Here is a 14,543-nt window from a genome sequence, read left to right on the forward strand (position 1 = left end):
TCTCGCCAGAGTGGTGCATGCTCTGGTTATCTCCCGCTTGGACTACTGCAATGCACTCTATGTGGGGCTACCTTTGAAGGTGACCCAGAAACTACAACTAATCCAGAATGTGGCAGCTAGACTGGTGACTGGGAGCGACCACCGAGACCACATAACACCGGTCTTGAAAGACTTACATTGGCTCCCAGTATGTTTCTGAGCACAATTCAAAGTGTTGGTGCTGACCTTGAAAGCCCTAAATAGCCTCAAAGGCCCAGTATCCCTGAAGGAGCATCTCCACCCCCATCGTTCAGCCCGGACACTGAGGTCCAGCTCCGAGGGCCTTCTGGCGGTTCCCTCATTGCAAGAATTGAGGCTACAGGGAACCAGACAGAGGGCCTTCTCGGTAGTGGCGCCCACCCTGTGGAACGTCCTCCCACCAGATGTCAAAGAGATAAACAACTACCTGACATTCAGAAGACATCTTAAGGCAGCCCTGTTCAGGGAAGTTTTTAATATGTAACGCTGTACTGTTTTTAACACTTGATTGGGAGCCGCCCAGAGTGGCTGGGGAAACTCATCCAGATGGGTGGGGTATAAATAATAAATTATTATTATTATTATTATTACCCACCTGCCCACCTTGTTTGGTCACAAGCGGTTCCTCATGTGCTTCCTGCAGCCACTTGCTAGCCCATTTGCAAAGCTAAGCAGGGGCTGGCATGGTCTCAAATTGAATGGAGGAACATGTGTTGAGATTCCTGCATTGCAGGCAGTTAGATTAGATGACCCATTCCTTCCAACTCTACAATTCTATGAGGAATACACCTAGTGACTCAGTTATTTAGGATAAATGTCAAGCAAGGATAAATACTTAGTTCCTGGGCCATGTCAACGGTTCACACCCTATTCAAACACAGACATAGCCTTATGACAGGATTTGTGAAGGAAAAGACAGCGGGGAGGCTTTTCCATTTTCCTTTGACCTTGCAGAGAAAACATTTGGTCAGTTTGGGACAGTTTGGGAATCAAAATGGTTCCAGGTCGGTCTTCCTGTGCTGATCTATGTATGTGCTTGGTTGGTACACTTATGAACATTGAACATATGTCTAAGACCATAAAAGTCCTATCACAGCGCCTCATTTTGGGAGTAGGGCTGAAGAAGTTGTGCAGCACAGAGGTCGCCGCTAAACAAGGCCTTCTCCTTCTCCAGGATGTACCGCTTCAGCGGAGGGGACACCTCGTCACCAAACAGGACCTGGTTATCCCGCCAAATCTGATGCTTCACCTCCACGGCACACGCTTTGTACAGGTCCTTGTCAGTCATCACCAACTTCAGCTTCTTCTCTGGCACCTTGGGCAGGTGTCGCATGGACTGATGGCACCTTGACCAAGGGAAAGCTCTTCTCCAGGAGGTCTTCCAGCTGCTTGGACCTTTCTTCAGCCTTTCCTTCAGAAGCAACGGCCAAGACCCTCTCCAGCAGTTTCTCCCTCAGCTCGTCCAACACAGACTGGTGGACCTTGAGCCTGAGGGTGCCATGGGGGTCCAGGAACGGCAAGGCGGACTGAAGAGGGGGCAGGAGGATGCCATTTTCCGTCTAGAACTGCTCGATGGCCTTGAGCGGCTCCACACAGCTGCTCAGTGTCTCCTTCAGGTCTTCCCCGTTTGCCACACTGAGCTCCTGCAGCCCAGCAAACATGGCGCAACGCCCTCCTCCGCCAAGGTGGCTGCTGCTTTAGAGATTAGACTGCTTTGTTAATCATATAATACAACTTAGGCTGGAATTGTGATGTTCAGCTTATTTTGTTCCCAGCATTCCATAGTAGACCAACTGTTTTACTGATAATTTGTTAATTGTTTTGTATGATTTAGGCTGTACTGTATTAGTGATTCTCTGCTTAAATTATGCTGTGACTCCTTTAATTTAAGACTCCTCTTAAATTTTACCTTTAAATGGCGCTTTGTGGGTTGCATGTATTGTCCCAAGGTCAAACAGTCCACATCAGCCTCACGTAATACTATAAAAATTAAACGTATTATCTAGTGAATGACAGAAATATAGTATAACATTGTTTATTCTTCCAAACCTCACTGGTGCCTGTTTTTAAGCAGCACATTTAAGAGAGCAGATAAAGTATGTTTCTTGAAACTGCCAGGTTTAACTCCCCAAATGAGGAAGAAAAAAACTATAGCAAAAGTTTAAGAAAGAGACCCAAAATGAAAACTCTTTTCAATCTCCAATCAGCTTGCCCCATATGTGAACTCCTCTTAAATTAAGATTCCTCTTAAATTTAAATTAATTTAAGACCTTTCTCTTAAATTAAATTTAAGACTCCTCTTAAATTACTCCTCTTAAATTAATTTAAGTCTCCTCTTAAATGACGCTGCGACTCCTTTATTGCTCGCAAGCTGCTTCGCAATCCATTTGAATGGCAAATTCACCAAATTTGCCATTCACCTGTCACCAAACTGGGAGGGGTGGCTAACACCCCAGAGGACAGGGTAACACTTCAAAACGACCTTGACAGATTGGAGAACTGGGCCAAAACAAACAAGATGAATTTTAACAGGGAGAAATGTAAAGTATTGCACTTGGGCAAAAAAAATGAGAGGCACAAATACAAGATGGGTGACACCTGGCTTGAGAGCAGTACATGTGAAAAGGATCTAGGAGTCTTGGTTGACCACAAACTTGACATGAGCCAACAGTGTGACGCAGCAGCTAAAAAAGCCAATGCAATTCTGGGCTGCATCAATAGGAGTATCGCATCTAGATCAAGGAAAGTAATAGTGCCACTGTATTCGGCTCTGGTCAGACCTCACCTGGAGTACTGTGTCCAGTTCTGGGCACCACAGTTCAAGAAGGACACTGACAAACTGGAACGTGTCCAGAGGAGGGCAACCAAAATGGTCAAAGGCCTGGAAACGATGCCTTATGAGGAACGGCTAATGGAGCTGGGCATGTTTAGCCTGGAGAAGAGGAGGTTAAGGGGTGATATGATAGCCATGTTCAAATATATAAAAGGATGTCACATAGAGGAGGGAGAAAGGTTGTATTCTACTGCTCCAGAGAAGCGGACACAGAGCAATGGATCCAAACTACAAGAAAGAAGATTCCACCTAAACATTAGGAAGAACTTCCTGACAGTAAGAGCTGTTTGACAGTGGAATTTGCTGCCAAGGAGTGTGGTGGAGTCTCCTTCTTTGGAGGTCTTTAAGCAGAGGCTTGACAACCATATGTCAGGAGTGCTCTGATGGTGTTTCCTGCTTGGCAGGGGGTTGGACTCGATGGCCCTTGTGGTCTCTTCCAACTCTATGATTCTATGAATGGCAATTCCACCAGCCAAATTCCCTTTCTGCGAGCTGCCGCGGCCTCCGCATCCCTAGAGCGGCACTTCCGGGGAGGCCGCGACGGGACCATAGAGCTATACCCGAGCGAGTCTATGGGCCGCAGAAGGAGAGCGGCGTCGGCGGAAGAGCGCGCCGGAAGAGGCGGGGCGGAGCATCCTCCGCCGGAAGCTGCGCCAGAGGGCGCGATCGGCGCGTGCGCAGGAGCGGCCTTTCGCAGCCGGCTTCGCGGCGCAGAGGAGGGAGAGGCGCCGGCGCGCGCGCGCCTCGGGCCCAGGCAGCAGCGGGAGGGGGACGTCGCGGGGCCGCCGGGCCGCCCCACTGGCAGGCAGGTAGGGACCCGGGAGGGGCCCCCAGGAGACCCGGGGGGAAGGCGGGGCGGGCCTTTTCTGAGGGGAGGCGCGCGTCGCCAAAGGCTCTTCGGAAAGGGGCGCGGGGGGGGAGATGCGTGTCGGAAGCGGCTGTGGGAAAGGGCGCGGGGCGTGTATAGGTGACCCTCGTGTCGTCCCACACACGTATATACACCCCCCCGTCAAAAAAGGCCCTTCGCTTCGACAGGCAGGATAGGCGCCCACACATATCTATATTATATATGTGTGTGTGTGTATGTCCGCCTTGCCTGCCTGCCTGCCTGCCTGTCGAAGCGAGGGGCGTTTTCTGAGGGGAGACGCGGGTCGTCAACCCCGGGGGTCTTCTGAAAGGGGCGTGTGTGTTTGACAGCGGGGGGGGCGGGGGAGACACGTGTCGGAAGTGGCTGTGGGAAAGGGCGTGGGGCGTGTATAGATGACCCTCGTGTGGTCCCTCCCCCCCCCATATATACACACACACACACCCCGTCAAAAAAGGCCCTTTGCTTAGGCAGGCAGGCAAGGCATACACACACATATATATATATTTATGTACGCCTATATATGGGGTCATCTGGGACACAGGTGGCGCTGTGGGTTAAAGCCTCAGCGCCTAGGACTTGCCGATCGAAAGGTCGGCGGTTTGAATCCCCGTGGCGGGGTGCGCTCCCGTTGCTCGGTCCCAGCGCCTGCCAACCTAGCAGTTCGAAAGCACCTCCGGGTGCAAGTAGATAAATAGGGACCGCTTACCAGCGGGAAGGTAAACGGCGTTTCCGTGTGCAGCTCTGGCTCGCCAGAGCAGCGATGTCACGCTGGCCACGTGACCCGGAAGTGTCTCCGGACAGCGCTGGCCCCTGGCCTCTTAAGTGAGATGGGCGCACAACCCCAGAGTCTGGCAAGACTGGCCCGTACGGGCAGGGGTACCTTTACCTTTACCTTTACCTATATATGGGGTCTGGGTTAAAGGCGGATCTACACGGATCCTCCACTTTTTAAAAAATAACTCCAACAAATCCAGTGTCAAATCACACCTGGAAGGCACACCTACAGACTGGACTGTAAAAAACATGGATCCAAGACTTTGCCGCACAAAGTGTGTGTGTGAAGGTGTACATACGCCTTGCCTGTGTGCCTGGCCTGCCTGTGGAAGCAAAGGGGCTTTTTTGAGGGGAGACACGTGTCGTCAACCCCCAGGGTCTTCAGAAAGGGGCGTGTCTGTTTGACAGCGGGGGGGGGGGAGATGCGTGTCAGAAGTGGCTGTGGGAAAGGGCGCGGGGCCAGGCAGGGCAAGTGTCACAGGGAGCTGCTGCTTCCACTTCGCCCCATTCTGAAGGGTCTTGGGGGGGGGGGTAAGTTGCCCTTGCTTGGGCTGCGAGGATGTTTTGGAACCGCTTGCCCAGGGATGCTTTTTTGAAGCTGCGAGGTCTGACCATTGGTCTACCCAGCCCTTCATAAATGTGGGGAAACGGACCGCACAAGGGTCATCTAGTCCAACCCCCTCCAAGGCAGGAATCTTTGGCCCAGTGTGGGACTCAGACTCAGGACCCTGAGATTAAAGAGTTTCATCCTGTATCTGCTGAGCCATTCTGATCATTGCTGGACCGGCCAGCAGCCCATCAAGCCTCTGAAGAAATAGCTAGTTGGATATTTCTGGAAGCTCACAAGAGGCCATGAAAATTATGGCATCTCTTTAAAAAGTGCTTTCCGGTACCATCCCTCTGAGCACAATAATTAGGAAGTTTCTGCTTGAACCTGCAACCCTGAAATTAGGAGCCTCATGCTCTGCCTCAACTGAGCTATCCCAGATTTGTTTTGTTATTGTTTTTTTTTATTAGGTGTTTTGTTTTCTTGTGGAGTTTTTTTGGGGGGGGCCGCCTTGAGATCTTTGGATGAGGGGTGGTATACAGATTTAATACATAATAGTGATGATCAAGACATGAGTGATGCTTTTCTGTGACTGGTGGCGAGCGGGGCAAAGGCCCTTTCCCAGCACCCCTACTGCATGGAAATCGTGTAGGTTGTAAAGGGAGACGATCTCCTGTATGAAAACCGTGACTCGCTTCTGCTGAGCTCTTCAAACAGTCTCCCGAACTTCTCAGGATCCGTGCATAGAGATGTGGGGAGCTTTCATACTGTCAGGCTAGAGAGGCTGTGTTAGTGAAGCCCTTTGAGATGGGGATTGAACCTGTGCATTTCAAGTGCAAGTTCTACCTGTTGGAAGAGTTAAGACTCCACTTTCCTTTTCTTATTTTGGGCATATTTGCCCGAGTTTCTAATTGGTAGTTTAGACACACCCTTTTCTAGTAGTACCGCCTCTCCCGGTCTGCCCCACAGAGAGCCTCAAGGTCCATAAATAGCAACACCCTAGAGGTCCCAGGCCCTAAGGAAGTTAGATTAGCTTCAACCAGAGCCAGGGCCTTTTCAGCACTGGCTCCGCCTGGTGGAACGCTCTGCCTCATGAGACCAGGGCCCTGAAGGATCTGATTTCTTTCCGCAGGGCCTGTAAGACAGAGATGTTCCGCCTGGCCTTTGGCTTGGAGCCAATTTGATTCCCTCCCCCTCTTTCCCTTTTCTGTTTCCTTCCTCCTCTTGTGATGAGGCTGCATTTTAATATTTTATTGTTTCAATATTTTAATTGTTGTATTTTAATCTTGTTTTTAAGTTGTATTCATTCAACTTGTTTTTATTATTGCTTGTTAGCCGCCCTGAGCCCAGCCTTGGCTGGGGAGGGCGGGGTATAAATAAAAAAAAAAAATTAGTAGTAGTAGTAGTACCCTCCTCCGCCCCCTTATCTAGTGTCAGGGCCCAAAGCATAGAAAACTAGTCATGGGAAGGGATCGAACCATAGATCTTGTGACTTTAGGATAGGCCAGAGGTATATCCTCTACATTTTTATGTTTATTTTTTGCATTGACAGTGGAACCTTAGGCACAAGTCGTAGGGGAGGAGTCAATAATACAGCAGCCCCAAAATGGAGCAGATAAACCAGAAAATCCTCTTGTTTGCAGGTGGTAGTATTCTTGTGACAAACCCACAGTCTTCTTTGCTAGCACATCAGAGGATAGCTTCACAATATAATTAAGGTTCAGGTGTTAAAAGTGCACTGTCCAAAGGTTGAGATGCTGGCAGTACATATTTAAAGGGAAGTTCAGGAGGCCTTACCTGGAAGTAAGTCCCATTTAAGTCTATGGGGGCTGAGTATTTATTATTATTATTTATTCAATTTATATAGTGTCCTCTATCAAAACATCCCAGGGTGGTTTACTACATTAAAAGCGTATTTTACAGAGCAAAATAATAAAAACACAAAGTAGACATAGAACTGCACTGTTAACATCACATTTCCAATACAAATTGGAAGGAATGGTAAATACTTAGAAACATTTTGGGGTTGTAATTGTATAGGGACTTGATTAAACTTATTATATATTGATGTGCTCAGTTTAAAAGGATATGACAGACTGGGGAAAGCCAAGTGTGTCATAGTTGATGAGGGTGCAACCAGGGAAAATTAGTATTTTGTCCAAATTTATATATTTATTCCCTAAGCAGTAGTTGCAATGAATCATTGAGTGACTGGCAGAAGCTATTAGTGAGGGTGAAGAAAAGCTCAGGGTATGAGTGCCACATATTTTATATCCTGATGTCTTCCACATAAAGCGGGGGGCGGGGGGAGATTGTACAGGAGTAATGCTCTAACAAATTGTTCTCTGTCGAGTGATGGGTTTTCTCTGGGAAAGAAGCACAAAATTAGGTGCCTAACAATTCAAGCTATGCTTACATGGGCTAAGCCTTGACAATCTGACTGAGGTAGCTAGTATAATATTCTGGAATCTTACCAGTTTCAATCTTTTTAGGATAGGCCTATTTTAGACCTGTTTGGCTTGTAGATTCTTTAAATTATTGGGGGGAAATAGTTGCAAGGTTTTAAAAAACTGATGGACGGGCACTTTTAAAAAGGGAGGCCAAGATTAAATTAAAATATGTTATCAGTATATACAACTACATCACTTGGCTAATGTTTGTAGAGCCTTACTGAGTTTGCAAGCTTCTTGACAAACAATTTAGCCAATCGAAAAGAACTATCTTGGTCATATAACCTGTTAGGGTCCCACACCATCCTATGTAGTTTGATGGTTTCAGGACATAGAAACACAAATTGAGGTGGAGGTAGATAGTCTTCAGATCCAAAGGTTTCTTCCTCAAACAACTTTAGGTAAATCTTTTTTTTTTCTTCAGGATTATAGCAAGGTGGTACAGTATATCCCAGTCATAATATAAATCAGTAATGTGTCGGACCACTACTGGTAGGATTAGACAAATCTTTGATAGCTATGTCCAAAGGGTAAATGATATCAGGCATGTATATTCCAATGTATTAATGGGATCACTAGCTGTTTTATACCAGTTGAACCACATATTCTGTTAGGGTGTTCAGACACAAACTGTGGCAGAAATTAGAAGGGAATTGAATTATATTGTTACTGAGTGCTGCTAAAATTTAGCTAACTTAAAGATAAAAGTGCATAAGTTCACCTGCAGAATGTGGGAGCTCTTAATCACGAACAAGATCTCCATACAAAGGAACAACCAATTGTTTGGGGGCTTTTTAGAAAAGTGCTTTCAGTTTCTTAACTGTGTTGAGTCCACCAAAACAGTGCACAAACTATCATTTTGCTTTAACTCAGTGACACTGAAGAAGGAATGTTCAGGGTCTGCAATTTGTGCTTGATTTTGGACCTCTGTTTGTACATTAAAAAATATTTTCCTAAATGTTTAAAGTAGCTACTGGCCTTTTTCGGTGAATTTCAAGCAAAAGCTTCAAAATAAGTATGATGAAAACAAGTAATGGATTTCTGATTTGAAGACTGTCTATAGTTTGTAGTGCTGTATATGAACTAAAAAACACAATCAAAGCAAGAGACCATTGTCACATCATGCAGGTATGGAATTCCCTTTTAGTCCAGAGCAGGTTAAACACCAGTATTTGAAACAAAGAAATTTCATATTCATTTATATAGTGTCTGAAATGAATTTCAATAGTGAAGTGCACATTCTTGAGACTTTTCCATGGAAAATATCCCTATGCAAATTACTCTAATTTGAATAACAACATTTTTCAGCTTGCATCGCAACATTTTCTGATACCCTAGAGAGTTATCTAATTAGCATGTTTATTTTTCTTTTATTTAGTAAATGAAGCTAAAAACTTTGAAGCTGCCAATTATTGCCTAATGTGTTGTACTGTATTTGCAATTGGCATCCATTCATTATGATGAATGAACATAGGAAACTATTCCGCCCCCCGCCCCCACTACACTTCACTGAGTTTCACTTTATTGGCTATCATTCAGGCCATGCCCAAGAACTGATCCAGCAGACCCATTGCTACATACCAGATGACAATGCACTGCAAAACCATGGAAGGCTTCACTTCATATCAATGGCAGCGTGGGTGATAAGATAAAACCTGACTCTATGCTGCAAATTCCATGGGATCAAGCAGAAATCCACCTGTACCACCTTCTGTGCTGGTCAGCCCAGGTATAAGAAGAAACCATTCCAGTTCATTTCCTTCCAACCCTATAGCCATTCCAGAAGTACTGTATACTATGGTTGATGGTATTGAAAGCTGCTTAGAGATTGAGGATCAACATCAGGCTTCCTCAACCTCGGCCCTCCAGATGTTTTGAGACTACAATTCCCAGCATCCCTGACCACTAGTCCTGCTAGCTAGGGATCATGGGAGTTGTAGGCCAAAAACAAGCCTAATCAGCATGGAGACATTTCCCCTATTTCTCACCTGACAGCAGGGTCATCCCACAGAGCAGCCAAAATAGTTTCTTTGTCAAAGCCAGGCCGGAACCCCAACTGTAATGGACCCAGAAAATCAAATTCATCCAAGACTGCTGGGTCTGGTTGGCAGCCACACACTCCAGCACTTTGCACAGGAAAGGGACATTAGCTAGTCGTCTATATTTGTTAAAGTATTCTAAGTCCAAGGATTCTTTCTTCAAGAATGGACACACTGCCACCTGTTCACCCTCTCTAGGTGAAATTTATTATCTTCAGGACCTGACCACTCCCTTTGCTGCTAGAAGCAGTAAGCCAGGCAGGGCAAGGGGTCAAGCAAACTCATAGTTGTGTACACCCAACCAGGTTTCCTTGTTCGCATCCCCTACCAACTGAAACTGGCCATCAGTACTAGACTAGACAGTACGCTGCATATTTCCACAGGTGGGCCAGCAACAGCTAAGTCGTGGTGGTTGCAAGTGGTTTTATCCTTAAAATGTTTTGCAAACAAGTAACAACATACTTGCTTCTACTATTTCATCCATAGAACCAGAGTTTAAAAGGTCTTGAACCGCTCGGAAAAACCCTGCTGGGTTACACTGAGGGGCAATGGAACTGGTGAAAAACCACACCTTTTCCTTACCCTCGGTGGCTTAATACTGAGTTTATACTAGTGTTTGATTGGATTCTTCTTGAGCTTTCCTCCACTTGTGTTCTGGTTATCTCCCAGCTTGCTTCATTGCCCTCAGCTCAGGTATGTACCATGGAACATCCTTGGCTCTGTTAGGCAGGAGAGGAGGACACATGGAACCAATTGTGTTAATTATTCAGGTCGTTTTGGTATTTCACAGATCAGCCAGAAATTTGGCAGGAGCAGCAGTCATAGCCACAAAAGCACCCCTGCTCCCCAAAAAACCCCTTAGGATCCATTGGTCCCTGGGGTGGACCATCCTAATAGACCCCCATACATGCCCGCAAGTCTAATTCGCAACAGGAGGGAGAATTTGCAGCCCAATATAGGTAAGGGGATGGTTAACAGATTCCTAGCTCAAGTCTCAAAGACTAGATGTAATTACAAGACTGCCAAAAAAAATTGTGGGCATTATTTCAGAGCCACTGTAGATTTTGAGGATTCATGGTGGGCAGTTGATGTGCCAGAAGGTTGGAGACAGACAAGTGCCTCTGTCTTCAGAAAGTGAGGAACGAGCTAGGCTGGGAAACTGAAGATCGGTCAGCTTGACATTGTTACCAGGCAAATTTCTGTTATAGCTTATTACGTTTGTGAGCATGGATAAAATAATGCATTGATTTCTAGGAGCCAGAATGGGTTTATCAAGCATAAAGTCACGTCAGACCAACTTCATCTCCTTTTTTGACAATTACTAATTTGGTAGACCATGGAAACGTTCTGGGCATAACATTATCATTATTTCAGCAAAGGATTTAAGAGAGTTTCCCGTGGTATGTTTGCTGACAAGATGATAAAATGTGAGTGGGATGATACTACTGTTAGGTGGCTTCACAGCTGTACCCAGCAAGTGCTTATAAGCACGACTCTGTTCTTGCTTTTGTGCTGTTGAACATTTTTATAAATGACTAGGATTGAGGGGATGTTTATCCCATTTGCAGATGACACAAAGCTTGGAAGGATAACTAACACCATAGAAGACAGAATCAAGGGTCTTGGCGGATTGGAATACTGAGCCAAAGTCAACCTTGCGAAATTCAACAGAGACAAATGTGTAAAATTTAGGGGCAAAAGTGGTGGGCTTGGCAGCAGTGCATGTGAAAAGGATCTCGGTATCTTAGTTGATCACAAAGTGAACATGAGCTAGCAGTGTGATGTGGCTGTTGTAAAAGCTAATGCATTTGTCATATGCATTAACAGAAACGTAGCAAGGCTCTGCATCCACTTTCAATGAAGCTGAATATCAAACCAAAGGAGGCAGCTTTAGAGATACAGTGGTACCTCGGGTTAAGTACTTAATTCGTTCCAGAGGTCTGTACTTAACCTGAAACTGTTCTTAACCTGAAGCACCACTTTAGCTGATGGGGCCTCCTGCTGCCGCTGCGCCGCCACTGCACAATTTCTGTTCTCATCCTGAAGCAAAGTTCTTAACCCCAGGTAATATGTCTGGGTTGGCGAGTCTGTAACCTGAAGCGTATGAAACCCGAGGTAACACTGTATTTCACTCCTTCAAAGTGAAGCAGGCCTTAGCTGAAATGGATCTAAGTACAGTGGACTGATCCCAAAGCTTTGGTCCTTATTTGGGGTTTTGTAGGGTGTAAAAGCAGCTGTCAACAGGGTGGATAAAAATCAATTATTTTAAAAAATGGATTTTTTTATTTTAAAAAATTGAATTTTTTAATTTAAATTGGAATTTTTTTTATTTTAAAAAATTGAATTTTTTAATTTAAATTGGAAATTTTTTTATTTAAATTGGATTTTTTTTAATTTAAATTGGAATTTTTAAAATAAAATGCTTTTGGAGGAAAAATCTTTCTAAAGATAGTTTTCTATTTAAGTTACATTATAGTCCAAAGGCTATTCATCAGGAAATAAGGATTTATTTTAAGTTTTTCATGTGTGCTAAAACTCAGTCTAAGGTTGTTGTTGTTTTAAACCATTTAACAAATCAGTTAACAAACATGGATACATATGATATAATGTTACTGTTTTAGTTAAATAAATTGTTTAAATTGTTATTAAGGAAATTATTGTTTTTCTCCTTCCAATAAAGTACAGCAGAAAAGTTGTCCAAATATAAACAGTTAACATGAAACCTCATAATAATTTCATAATTATTTGTCTATGTATTTCTAATAGTATAACCAAATCAGTTATTTTTGATATAACTGTAAAAACTACTCTGAAAATTTATTATTCCAAAAATGAAACTTTCATCTGGTTGTAAATATTAAGATTATACCAGGAAGAATGACTCTTTCTGGGAAAAAAAAGATTTAAATAAAGTCTTACTGACTAGTGATTTAAATCATGATTTAAATCTATTTGATTTAAATCAAATCCACCCTGGATGTCAACAAGTGAATGTGTCCCCGTCTCCCCAAAGCAGTCCCTGCTCTTGATCACTAAGTTGTCCACTAAGACCATAACATTTCTTTCCTTGGTAGTAACAACCAATTTTGACCCCTGTCGCATCAGGTTATATGTGAAATTGAAATTTTTTTGCCCTAGTTTGCATTACTTTGTAAACTTACATTGAATTTAAGCTGACATTTTGTTGCTCATTCACCCAGCTTGGAAGATTGTTGTGATGTTCTTCTCGATGGCTGCTGGGCTTTTGATCATCCTGAATAATTAGTAAAGTTCTTATTGCCCACCCCTGACACCAGTTCATTTATTAAAGTTGGATGGCACACGTTCCAACACAGGGCTTTGAATGTAAAAACTGACCATTGTCGTCTTTGCTTCTAATAAGTGTTTGAATTTTTTAGAGCCAAAACTGGAGTACCCAGTGAGTGGTGTCCAGAGACTCAGGGTAACCCCAAGATATGCAGAAGCTCAAGAATATCTGGAGGGAGGGCAGAAGCCATAATGGGGGAGGGCACACACACCACCCTCCAAAACAGCCTGTCATAACTCAGAGTCACAGAAGGCTAAGAGGGGGGAATGGGGCAGTGCAGCTGGGGCAGGAGGACAGGAACATAGATAGATACAAAGGGAATAAATAAGTGTCTGGATGGGTCCCTTCCAGGTTCACACTGAGAAGCTATTTTTGAGGAGAGCTGCCCATACAGTGGTACCTGGGGTTACATACGCTTCAGGTTACAGACTCCGCTAACCCAGAAATAGTGCTTCAGGTTAAGAACTTTGCTTCAGGATAAGAACAGAAATTGTGCTCCAGCGGCACAGCAGCAGCAGGAGGCCCCATTAGCTAAAGTGGTGCTTCAGGTTAAAAACAGTTTCAGGTTAAGAACGGACCTCCAGAACGAATTAAGTACTTAACCCGAGATATCACTGTATACATCAGTGGAGAAATCCAAGATTGTAAAGTAACTGGGATTGATTGAATGTGTCCACCAACAGCACACACACGCTTGGGGGGGCGGGGGGGAGTTCTTACTGTTTCCAAATTCTTGGTGTGAAACATGCTTTAGAAATGGCCACTAATGCCAGTGCAAAATTCAAAGGAGATGCAATCCATTGTCCCCAAATTGCAAGGGCTGCTGCTAGAAGAGGGTGGCTCGTGATAGACCGGCAGTGTAGCTCACACTGAATACTGCAGCTCAGGCTACGGGTGGTTTGCAGCAATGCTGCGGTCTTGTCCAGATGTTATTAAACCCCTTATTGAAGTTTGGGCTGAAGCTGAAATAGTAATTTAAGGCTATGCTGCAGTGTTATCAATTGCCTTTCCCCCATGTTGCAGGTTAGGCTTGGAGAGCAGGACCCAAAAACCCTGCAGTATATATAGCAATTCTCTACACGTGTGTGTGTGTGTGTGTGTGTGTGTGTGTATATATATATATATATATATATATATATATATATATATATCAGCTCTCTACACTATATTCATTCTTAATATGCTATGGCGTTTTGTTGTGAGGTCCTCCTTCTATGTACTAATGCCAAACTGTTCCCTTGATGCTGGTCCATATGTAAGCAAGATGGTACCATCCACACACAAGGGGAAAGGTTTCAGCAGGTTCAGGGGAACCCAAATTTTGCTGAAGGACTGGAAAGAAGCTTTGGGGAAGCCCCTGCCAAGGGACGCAATGGAGACTCAGCAGCCATGAAATGCTGATTGGTTGTTGTGGGGTGGGGGTGGGGATAAATAATAAGAACAGTGCTTATTAATGGTTGCTCTTTTTTCTCTTCTGAGAGAAGGACTAATAGGAGGGGGCGTTATTCCTTTTGTTTGTTACTATGTTATGTATTTTTCAGTTTTCATATTGTAAACTGCCTTGTGATCCTCAGATGAAGGGTGGTATAGAAATTTATTAAATATAAACAAACAGGACAGCTTCCGCTAAATTCATGTAGTTTGTCTGCTTTGACTGCATATTTACCGTATTTTTTGCACCATAACACTCACTTTTTTCCTCCTAAA

At 44.4% G+C, this 14,543-nt stretch overlaps 1 protein-coding gene across 2 annotated transcripts in view; it reads left to right on the forward strand.

Moving 5' to 3' along the window:
* Positions 1–3,541: 3,541 nt before the first annotated feature.
* The window catches only part of KPNA1 (karyopherin subunit alpha 1), a 32,251-nt gene continuing 21,249 nt past the window's right edge, over positions 3,542–14,543 (forward strand). The window contains exon 1 of one of the 2 annotated variants that reach the window (XM_081894585.1): positions 3,542–3,656. The gene's annotated coding sequence lies outside the window, so the exon portion shown is untranslated. Of the gene's footprint in view, positions 3,661–14,543 lie in introns of both variants that reach the window. The other variant, XM_081894584.1, reaches the window with a different exon arrangement.

This window comes from Podarcis melisellensis (genome assembly GCF_964234715.1).
Source record: "Podarcis melisellensis genome assembly, chromosome: 17".
In the NCBI taxonomy this organism is placed as follows: Eukaryota; Metazoa; Chordata; class Lepidosauria; order Squamata; family Lacertidae; genus Podarcis; species Podarcis melisellensis.